We start from the raw sequence: 12,082 nt of genomic DNA, 5'->3' as shown, positions 1-12,082 counted from the left end.
CCTTACAACGTGTTTTTAACTACTAGGTTACTTAACGTGATCCTTGATTGCTTTTACGACCGTTAATGTCCCTTATCGCTTTAAACAAGCTACGAACTTAGCACAAGTTAAAATTTTGCCATAATTGGGATATTATGGCTACGTAAACGTAATTGTTAATTATTAATGGCAATTACTTAGTTTTATGGTTCCTTAATTATACTTAAGTGTTTACTAAGGCTTACTAGTTACCTTATTGGACTTAACACCTTAATGGACTTCCATGGCCCAACCCACCCAACTTAGTGGGCTAGTTAGTGGACTAATTAACCCATGTGATTAAGATTTAGCCCATAGAAGTATTAAGACAAAATTTCTCAAGCATGCTTAGGTACTACACTTACAACATTTAACCTTACATGCCATGCCACCCAGCATATCACTATCACCATTGTACCACCACCATGAAAAGCAAATGGTCCCCTCCCCCACCCCATGGTGACCGTCGGTCACCACTCCGACCATCACCATCATTTTTTTCTTTTTCTTTTTTTGATAAATACCAACACTTCATTCATTTTTCATTTCATTCAAACTCACACATGATGTTATGCGAGGCGTATACGAAATAGTTATATATTTGCTACAAAATACTATTAAATACGATACAATTTTACACAAGTTATTTATTTATTTATAGAGTGGATATACCTAAACCTTGCTACAACACTTATAGGCAGTGTACCTAATCGTACAGTAGTGTAGTTTTTAGTAAGTCCGGTTCGTCCACAGGGAACTCGCCAAGTTAAACGCTATATCTTTAAAACTATATTTGTATATAAATATATATGTAGTATTATTATTATTATAAAAGGGGGTTTTTACCGTTTAATGACCGGTTTGTCGATTTTAAAACTTTAGTCGCAGTTAAAACCTAATGTAAAATATTAAAAATAAATATAATTTAAATTAAAGCGTAAAGTAAATACCGATAATGAAATTGCGATAAATAAAAGTGCGATAATTAAAATGACAATAAATTAAAGTGCGATAATTAAAAGTGCAATTAAATGTGAAATAAAGGAATTATGTTATTTAAACTTCCATAATCATCATGTTTGACGTGTTGATTTTAGTTTATTACCATGAGTTAATTGTCCATTGTCCTGGATTATTCAATATGTCCGTCTGGTTTTTGTCCATAACAGTCCATCAGTCATAAATATAAAGTGCGAGTGTCCTCGTCAAATTATCCTTATATTCGAAGTCAAATATTCCAACTAATTGGGGATTTAAACTGTAACAAGGTCTTAATACTTTGTTTAATAATTACACCAGGATATCGACTGCGTGTAACCCATGGTTTTAATACTTTGTTAACAATTATGCCAAGTGTCCTTGACCATAATTCACCCCTGTTTTAATGAGTCCATTGACTATTAATCCATTCCCGTATCCGGTTAAATGAACGATTATTAGTACTTATAAATATCCCGCCCATCGTGTCCGATCGAGTGTATATGGTTATTTATAGGTACGTCCAATTGTAAATCTTTATATTAAATTAACAAACTATCATTTAATTAAACAAATATAAAGCCCATTAATAGCCCATAGTCTAATTTCCACAAGTGTCGTTCTTTTGTCCAAACCCCAATTATGGTACAAAGCCCAATTACCCAATTTTAATATTTTAGCCCAACATCATGATTACTTCGGCTTAAATAAGCATAATAATAACTTAGCTACGAGACATTAATTTAAAAATGTTGAACATAACTTACAATAATTAAAAATAGCGTAGCGTTACACGGACAGAATTTCGACTTACACCCTTACAACATTCGCTAACATACCCTTATTATTAAAATTAAAATTAAAATTATAATATATATATATATATATATATATATATATATATATATATATATATATATATATATATATATATATATATATATATATATATATATATATATATATATATATATATATATATATATATATATATATATATATTACGTTGATAGATGAAGAAGAGAAAAAGGTGTATGAAAACTGGCCAAAACACGCGAAATTTATAAGATGTCTCGTGCTACAGTGCACCATGCGACCGCATGGTTTTTGCACTTCCAGGCCATGCGGTCGCATGGCCTGCTTTTCCAGCTCACAAAGAATCCAAAACGTGGGCTGCTGGATTTTTATAATATTTATAATATAATATAATTAATTATATATAATTAATTATATATTATATTATATTCTTGTACTCCGTTGACTTGTAATTTTTTGTCCGTTGCGTTGAACGTTGAGAGTTGGCTCAGGTCCCGGTTCCGGATTTTTGAACGTCCTTGCGTACTATTTAATATCTTGTATTTTGCGTTTTGCGGCTTGTACTCTTGTAATTTTGAGATGTTTCTCACCAATAATTTGAACCACTTTGATTGTACTTTGTACTTTTGAGCTTTTTGGTTGTTTGCGTCTTCAATTCGTCGAATCTGTCTTTTGTCTTCACTTTTTATTATTTAAACGAATATCATTTGTAAATAGAACAATTGCAACCAAAAGCTTGTCTTTCTTGAGGGATAATGCTATGAAATATATGTTCGTTTTTAGCATTATCAAATATTCTCACACTTGAGCGTTGCTTGTCCTTAAGCAATATAGTCTTGAAAAGAAAAATACTAGAATCACTTCATTATTCTTCACACTTTGTACATCAGTGATTTTTATACGACGGTATGAACAATGGTAGTAACGTTGTGGTTTACAGTCCCAGATGACTATGAAAATTTAGATCCTTTAGGAAATTGGATCTTTATGAAAACATTTAATCTTTTGAAAATTCAATCTAGCTTTTACCCTAGATAAGTTTTTCGGAATAACCCTTCACCGGTGTTTGCAAATTGTTTTTGTGGGTTTCAGATTTGAAAATTTTAGCTCAAAACTTATGGTTTTGTGTCACCCACTTGCTAACCTTGTAATGGGAAAGCAACACATCCAGTATACTTGCTCCGTATATTACCTTTCAGTAAACTAACATCCGGTTGTAAAGGAAAGCGTTGAACAAGCAACTGTTAAGGCAATGTCCCGTGACATGCTTTTAATTATGGTCTATAACGTGTCGGATGCAATTACTATCCTTTGTAGGAGCAATAGTAAAGCTCACCCTATAATTTTTCGGTCTGGCACAAAGTCCTATCTTCGACCATGCTATGCAACCACCGTTCTTACGGTTGACACCCGATTTGGTTCAGGTGACCTAATGAATTCCAGGTCAATTCCTAGGATTTTACGTTCAATGGTAATGAATGCATTAAAAATGGGTTTTCAGAAAACAAATCAGTTTGTAATTTTGATCAAAATATTTTCTCGTTCAAGCTCGAGTTTAGATATCATCGAATTCCATGAGTTTGTAATTCTCAATCTTTAAAGATCAATCTCTAGGATTGAGTAATATCAGGCTTAAAAGCTGATTTTTGATCTTTAAGGAGATTATCCTTTCTGGGGATCTGATTCATTAGTCTTATCAAGCTAATTTGCACGGCGCCCTCCCCATTTTACGAGAGAGATCCTCTCATGGTTAGGATAAGTCTGACCACTTGGCAACCCTGTTTGATGCTGAGGTCCGTGGATTTCCAGCTGATTTTCGAGAAAACTTTTCAAGATTTTTCGTAGACTCTACAACTGGTCTGGACGACAACTTCCTGACCTAAATCAAGAAGCGCGTGTCTTTTTCGGAAGACTTTACTTCTTTTTAATGATGGAATTGATTCATCGTGTAGATCCATCTTTTCTTTCAAATATATTATAAGAAATTTGGGTAAAACTGATAAAATTGTCCAAAACAAAAGTATCTTCAATTATTTGTACAAAAATATGTGATATATGTTTTAAATAACTTGGTAAATTTTTCCCACACTTGGCTTTTATTTTCCTTTCTTTGCCTTTTTATTGTCCTCTATTCCATTTTAAATGAATTCTAACATTTTGGGTTGTTTCTCAATTTATGTCCTTTCCGAGGTAATAATAATTTCGGTGTTAACACCTAGTTTTATCGTTCATAAATATGTATAAACATGATTTTGAGTTCATTTAATTGAAAATTTTGAAAATTTTTACTAGAATTGGGTAGTCAGTATATAAGACTAGGGCTGTTCTTTATTATCAGAGAGCACTAGATTCTAATACAACTACTGCGTTACTAGTATTTTTAATGGTAACCAAGTGTATAAGTTAAAATTTTAAAAATCCGAAAGAATTTAATCCCTTCCCACACTTAAGATCTTGCAACGCCCTCATTTGCAAGAAATCAGTAACAATTTAAATTATTGAGAGTGATTAGCGTAGAAAAATGATTAAATTTTACCAAAGTTTCCAAACATATTGGCGTTTGTTTGCTTAATGATAAATGGTGCACATCATTTGTTCATTTCGTCTTGTTGTTACATCACATTTTTTTTCGTTTTGTCGTCAAAATTAGTAGCTTTTGCTGAACTTAATGCTAGTCTTTGAAAATGCGCTGTTTTACCCTGTTGTGTACAATGGACAATATACATACAATACAAATAATAACATGCATGGTAATTTGAAATGGGACTTTAACATCCCACTTTAATTCTCAAAAATCATGTTTAGGATCATAGTTTGGATCATTTAGCTACCTAAACATGTTACACTACTTAATTTAGCAATAATTCATGACAAAAATCGGCCATAACCTGTTTATATCAAAAAGCCCCAAATTGCTCAAGAACACAAACCCTAGATTCCTAAAAATTTTGAAGTTGTTGGCTTCAAATCACGTTAAATAGCATCAAACTAGGTTATACATGCATAATATACTAACAATTTAACTCTAATTACACTAGAAATTAACAAAATCAAATTAGGAAAATTATAGCTCAAGAACACTAAAAATCAAATTTAAAGAGATTTAGAGGTGTAATTGTTACCCTTCTTGATAAACTTCTTATCAAATTCATGATTAGAGCGGATTATAGCGAGAAATTTGGTTGATTTTGGTGAAAAATTGATGAAATTAGGGGTGTTTTTGGAGTAGGTTCGTATATATGCGTGTGTGTGTTTGTGATGCAGCAGCAGACCTCGCTGGACTTTGTAACCTGGCCAGTTTTTTGACACCATGCGACCACATGGATTTGAAGGCCAAACCCCATGCGATCGCATGGGGTTCGATTTTTTTTTTTTTATAAAAACCATTACTAATAAAACATATAATTAATTAAAAATTAAAATTTTGTTTCATTTTAGGATGAGGGCGTTTCGGATCGTTGTCCTAGTCCGTCCCTCGACAAAAATTTAAAAATTTGTCACGTTTTAAGCGCGGTTTTAAAAGTAAAGATTTTTGGGTTTTTAATGTTTTTGGCTTACTTTAATTCAATAAGATTAAAAATAATGATAATAAAAGTTCTCGTCCCTCCCTTGGGTAAAGCAATTTCAGTTCAACGACCTAGTTTTCAACTCACGACGAATTTTAGAAATCACATATTTAACTTAATGAAATAAAGTAAATTTTTTTGTTTTTAAATTCACACCAAACTTAAATTTAAAATGCATAAAATTAAAAATTCATATAATTAAAATTAAAAATTCACACCAAACTTAAATTTAAAATGCATAAAATTAAAAATTCATATAATTAAAATTAAAAATTCACACCAAATTTATATTATATTTGTGTTGTTATACATACAAACTTATATTAAAAATATTAATTTTTCAAATATTTACAAACTTAAATATATTGATTTTAAAAAGTTTACAATATTAATTTAATATGTATATATTAATTTTAAAAACATGGTAAAAATTAAAAATTAAAAATCTTTTTGGTCTTTTATCCTAGTTTAATCAATCAAATATTATCAAAAATATATGCCCCTCTTTTCGGCAAAGTAATTTCGGTTTCATAACCTAGTTTTACTCCTGACGAATTTTTGAAATATTTTTGGTTGATTGATTAAAGATATTTATACCTTAAGAATAAACGGTAAATTTCGCAGTGATGTAATAAATTTTTGTATGATATCAATAATTTCGGTTACGCATACCTAATTTTATTGAATACCAATTTAATACTTTATAGCAAACGATTCAGCGTTTATTATCAAAAGGTTAAAAGCAATAAATAAAAATAAAAACTGTACATACTTACCTGTGAGAAATAATTCTCAGAGACCTGCTTTACCCGACTCATATGAGTGTCGTGTGATTTGGTTCTCCATAGCTACGTAAGCATAACCTCGAATCTTCAATATCTTTTCTTCTAAACATATGAACGGTCCTTCTCTGCATAGAGTAACAAATTCGGTATTTGAATATGTTTGATTATTTGAACATTTACCTTCGTGTGACCATTTTCCGCATTTGTAACATCTTTCAAGGTGTCGTGCTCTTCTTTTTGTTGCGGATTTTGATTTTCCTTTACCAAAATGTATCTTATGATGATCTTTTCTGAGTTCTTTTCTTACTCCGTCCATTTTTTCTCTTATGAATGATACCAGTTCACTCGGAAGTGTGTCATTATTACGTTTAGTAATCATAGCGTGTAGCATTATACCATGGTTCAGATCAAAGGAATTCTTCATCTCGTAAAACCTAAAAAAAATAAAAATTCAGAATGGGGGGAGAAGACTAGTTCTTTAGGGTCTGCTAGGGAAACACCATTCGGATTCCATTCTCGGAAACTACACGAAAACATAATATCTAACTCTAACAGAAATACATATTACCCTAAAAGATTCGAACCTTCCCACACTTAGTTAGCTGTGGTGTCAAAATTGTGATTAACTTCATCTTCAACTTCCATTAGATTATCTATGTAATGTTTAACTCTGTGACCATTAACTTTAAATTCAATCCCATTTGAATTTATTAACTCTACTGTTCCATATGGGAAAACTCTTTTGATTATGAATGGTCCAGACCATCATGATTTCAATTTTTCAGGAAATAGCTTGAATCGTGAATTGAAAAGAAGAACTCTGTCTCCTTCTTTAAATTCTTTTGAACTTCTGATTCTTTTATCATGCCATTTCTTTGTTCTTTCTTTATAGATTAACGAATTTTCGTATGCTTCATGTCTTAATTCTTCTAATTCATTTAGTTGGCTTAACCGTAGACGTCCGGCTTCATGTAAATCAAGATTACATGTCTTCAAAGCCCAAAATGCTTCGTGTTCAATTTCTACTGGAAGATGACATGCTTTTCCATAAACGAGTCTAAAAGGTGTGGTTCCAATTGGAGTTTTGTAGGCTGTTCTAAAAGCCCAGAGTGCATCTTCCAATTTCATGGACCATTCCTTCAGATTTGATCCTACGGTTTTCTCTAGAATACGTTTTAAAGCTCGGTTGGTATTTTCAACTTGTCCACTTGTTTGTGGATGATAAGCGGTTGAGATTTTATGAGTTACTCCATATATTTTGAGAACTTTCTCAAGTTGATTATTACAGAAATGAGTACCCCGATCACTTATTAAAGCTTTCGGTGTTCCAAACCTAGCAAAAAGACGTTTTAAAAAGTTGACTATAACTCGTGCATCGTTAGTTGGGAGAGCTTGTGCTTCCGCCCATTTAGATACATAATAAATGGCAACGAGAATGTAGAGATTATTATGAGATTTTGGAAATGGACCCATAAAGTCAATACCCCAAACGTCAAATACTTCACATACTTGAATGACATTTTGTGGCATTTCATCACGTTGACTTATTTTTCTGGCCCTTTGACAAGCATCACAGGATTTGCAAAGAAGGTGTGCGTCTTTGAAAATTGTAGGCCAATAGAATCCAGCATCGTAAACTTTTCTTGCTGTGAGTTGAGGCCCATAATGCCCTCCTGTTGGTCCTGTGTGACAATGGTTTAAGATTTGACTAGCTTCATCCCCGAATACACATCGGTGTATTATTCCATCGGGACAACTTTTAAACAAATGTGGATCTTCCCAGAAATAGTGTTTTATATCACTAAAGAATTTATTTCGTTTTTGGTACGACAATCCTTTTTGAAGGTATCCACATACTAAGTAGTTTACATAGTCTGCAAACCATCGAATTTCATTATAATCTATCTTCAATAGATATTCATCAGGAAAGTTATCTTGTATGGCCGATTCATTTAGAACTTCTAATTCAGGATTTTCAAGACGAGAAAGATGATCAGCGGCGAGATTTCCTGCTCCCTTTTTATCTCGGATTTCAATATTGAATTCTTGTAAGAGTAAGATCCAGCGGATTAATCTTGGTTTGACATCTTGTTTCGAAAATAGGTATCTAAGAGTAGAATGGTCAATATAGACCACCGTTTTAGCTAGAACGATATATGAACGAAATTTGTCAAAAGCAAAGACAATAGCAAGGAGTTCTTTTTCAGTAGTTTTGTAATTCGTTTGTGCTCCTTGTAACATCTTACTAGCATAATAAATATGTTAAAATCATTTTTCAATTCTTTGTCCTAAAACGGCTCCCATTGCAAAATCACTTGCATCGCACATAAGTTCAAACGGTAGATTCCAATTTGGAGTTATCATGATCGGAGCATTAGTGAGTTTTTCTTTAAGAATATTAAAAGATTTAATGCATTCATCTGAATATATGAATGGAGCATCCTTTTCAAGGAGTTTATTCATAGGAGTGGCAATTTTAGAAAAATCTTTTATGAAACGTCAGTAAAAACCGGCATGCCCTAGAAAACTCCTAACTCCTCTAACATTAGTGGTATGTGGAAGTTTAGCAATTACATCTACTTTAGCTCTATCCACTTCAATTCCTTCTTTTGAAATTTTATGACCAAGAACGATGCCTTCTTTAACCATGAAATGGCATTTCTCCCAATTAAGTACTAGATTTGATTGTTCGCATCTAATAAGCATTCGTTCAAGATTAACTAGACATGATTCAAATGTATCACCGAAGACTGAAAAGTCATCCATGAAAACTTCCATGCATTCTTCTATCATGTCGCGAAAAATCGCCATCATGCACCTTTGAAAGGTTGCAGGGGCGTTGCAAAGTCCAAATGGCATGCGTTTGCAAGCAAAAGTACCATAAGGGCACGTGAATGTGGTTTTCTCTTGGTCCTCGGGTGCTATTGGAATTTGAAAATATCCGGAAAAATCGTCAAGAAAACAATAGTAACTATTCACGGCTAATCTTTCCAACATTTGATCAATGAAAGGTAAGGGAAAGTGATCTTTTCTGGTGACGTCATTTAATTTTCTATAATAAATACAAACACGCCATCCTGTTACAGTCCTTGTAGGAATAAGCTCATTTTTCTCATTTGTGATGACAGTCATGCCACCCTTCTTAGGTACGCATTGAACTGGGCTTACCCATGGACTATAAGAGATTGGATAAATTAAACCTGCATCTAGCAGTTTAATAATTTCTTTCTTAACAACATCTTGCATATTAGGATTTAGTCTTCGTTGGCGTTGCACATACGTTTTATGACCTTCTTCCATAAGGATTTTATGTGTGCAATACGAAGGACTTATTCCTTTAATGTCATGAATCTTCCATGCAATAGCTGGTTTATGAGTTTTTAGCACAGAAATGAGTTGAGATTTTTCATTTTCAGTAAGAGAAGATGATATTATTACAGGTAATTCAGATTCACCATGTAAATAAGCGTATTCCAAATGGTTTGGAAGTGGCTTTAACTCTAATGTCGGTGGTTCTTCTATCGATGATTTATATCGATATCTGTCTTCTTCTTTTAGCATTTGAATTTCTTCTGTTGTTGGTTCATATCCATTAGCCATAAGTGTAGCTAACATTTCAGTTTCATCAATTGGTTCAGTTCCTTCTCCCAAAGAACATTCTCATGTTCCTTGTAATTCTGGAAATTCGTCTAACAATTCTGCATCTGAATCTATAGTTTGAATATAATAACATGTATCATCTGCATATTACGGTTGTTGCATGGCTATATTAACAGAAAAGGTGACACTCTCGTCCTCTATACTTAGGGTCAGTTTCTTACCGAACACGTCTATTATTGCTTTAGCCGTGTTTAAGAATGGTCTTCCTAATATGAGAGGAACTCAAGAATCTTCTTCCATATCTAGAATAACAAAATCTACTGGAAATACTAAAGTACCAACTTTAACTAGCATGTTTTCCATTATCCCTCTAGGATATTTTACTGATCGATCGGCTAGTTGTATGCTTATTCGTGTTGGTTTCAATTTTCCAAGGTCTAGTTTAGCGTATAGTGAATATGAAATTAAATTTATACTAGTACCTAAGTCTGCCAATGCTTCTATTGAACTTAGACTACCCAGAAAATATGGAATTATGAAACTTCCTGGATCTGATAATTTTTCTGGTATCTTATTCAAAAGCACTGCAGAACAATTAGCATTCATAGTAACAGCTGCGAGTTCTTCCATTTTCTTTCTATTTGTGATTAGATCTTTCAAGAATTTGGCATATCTTGGCATTTCTGAAATCACATCAATGAAAGGAAGGTTGACATTTATTTGTTTAAACATATCCAAGAATTTGGATTGCTCGGCTTCAAGTCTTTCTTTTCTCATTTCACTTGGGTAAGGAAGTGGTGGTTGGTATGGTTTAACATAAGGTTTTGCCTTAACTGTGTTATCTTTATTAACCTTTTCAACTACCGGTTCTGTTTCCTTATCTTGCTCAGGTTGTGGTTCTTGTGGAGTAGGAATAGAGTCATCAGAAATTACAGGTATTTCAGGTGGTTTAAGTGTAATACCACTTCTTGTGGTGATGGCTTTAGCTGTTTCATTCCGGGGGTTAACATTTGTATCACTAGGTAGACTTCCCGGTTTTCTTTCACCTATCAACCTTGCTAGGTAACTTACTTCTTGTTCCAAAATTTGAATAGAAGCTTGTTGATTTCTAAATGCTTGAGCATTTTGTTCATTGGTTTGTTTCTGAGATGTGAAAAACTGCGTTTGAGATTCAACTAGCTTTGACATCATATCTTCTAAATTTGGCTTTTTATCATCGGTTTGTGGTGGTTTGTTTTGAAAAATAGGTCATTGCTGATTGTAAGTATTATTGGATACTTGTTGATTGCTAGGACCTTGTTGGTTGTTGTATGGAACATTTCGGTTATAATTCTGATTTTGATTGTAAATTGGTCTTGGTGGTTGATAATTATTCTGATAATTATTTCCAGGCCTTTGGTTCATGTATGAAACATTCTCTCTTTGTTTCATTGTTTGTTCAATACTGAGACAATCTTTTGTCAAATGTGGTCCTCAACACTGCTCACAACTAATTTTTATTGAGTGAATATCCTTAGTCATCTTTTCCATTCGTCTCTCGACAGCATCTATCTTTGCAGAAATGGAATCAAAGTCATGGCTAGAATCGGCTCTATGCGCTTTAGATGATCTAACGATATCTTTTTCTTGGTGCCACTCATGTGAGTAGGAAGCAGTGTTATCAATAATTTTGTAAGCGTCAGTTGCTGTTTTCTTCATAATGGAACCACCAGCTGCTATATCAATATCTTTTCTTGTAGTGATGTCGCATCCTTGGTAGAATATTTGTACTATTTGATAAGTGTCTAAAACATGTTGCGGACATCCTCTCAATAACTTTCCAAATCTTGTCCACGCCTCATACAGAGTTTCGTTTGGCTTTTGTGTGAACGTAACAATTTCTCCATGAAGTCTTACGGCTTTAGATGCCGGAAAGAATTGTTTGAGATATATCTGTTCATCCTCCACTTCTCTTATTTTAAATAGAGTACAGATCCTATTAAAGGTACAAAGATGTTCATTTGGATCTTCCTTCAGCGCACCACTAAATTGGCATTGATTAGTTACCATGTGTAGGATTTGTCCTTGGATTTCATAATCTGGCGCATTAATATCTGGTTGAGTAATTGCGTGACCTTGGCCAGTTCGTTTAGCTCTCATTCGGTCTTCCATACTTAGAGGTTCCAGATTTTCCATGATTGAATTTGTTGAATCTGAATCACTGGAGGATTCTGATTTAATGGGTTGTTCCTCGACAATTTCTGTTTGAATGATTGGTGGTTCCGGAGGAAAAATTAATGGTTCCAGATCTCTGAATTGTCCCTGAATATCCTCCGGATT

Source organism: Rutidosis leptorrhynchoides, chromosome 7 (assembly GCF_046630445.1).
Source record: "Rutidosis leptorrhynchoides isolate AG116_Rl617_1_P2 chromosome 7, CSIRO_AGI_Rlap_v1, whole genome shotgun sequence".
In the NCBI taxonomy this organism is placed as follows: domain Eukaryota; kingdom Viridiplantae; phylum Streptophyta; class Magnoliopsida; order Asterales; family Asteraceae; genus Rutidosis; species Rutidosis leptorrhynchoides.
Note: the sequence above shows the minus strand (reverse complement) of the source record.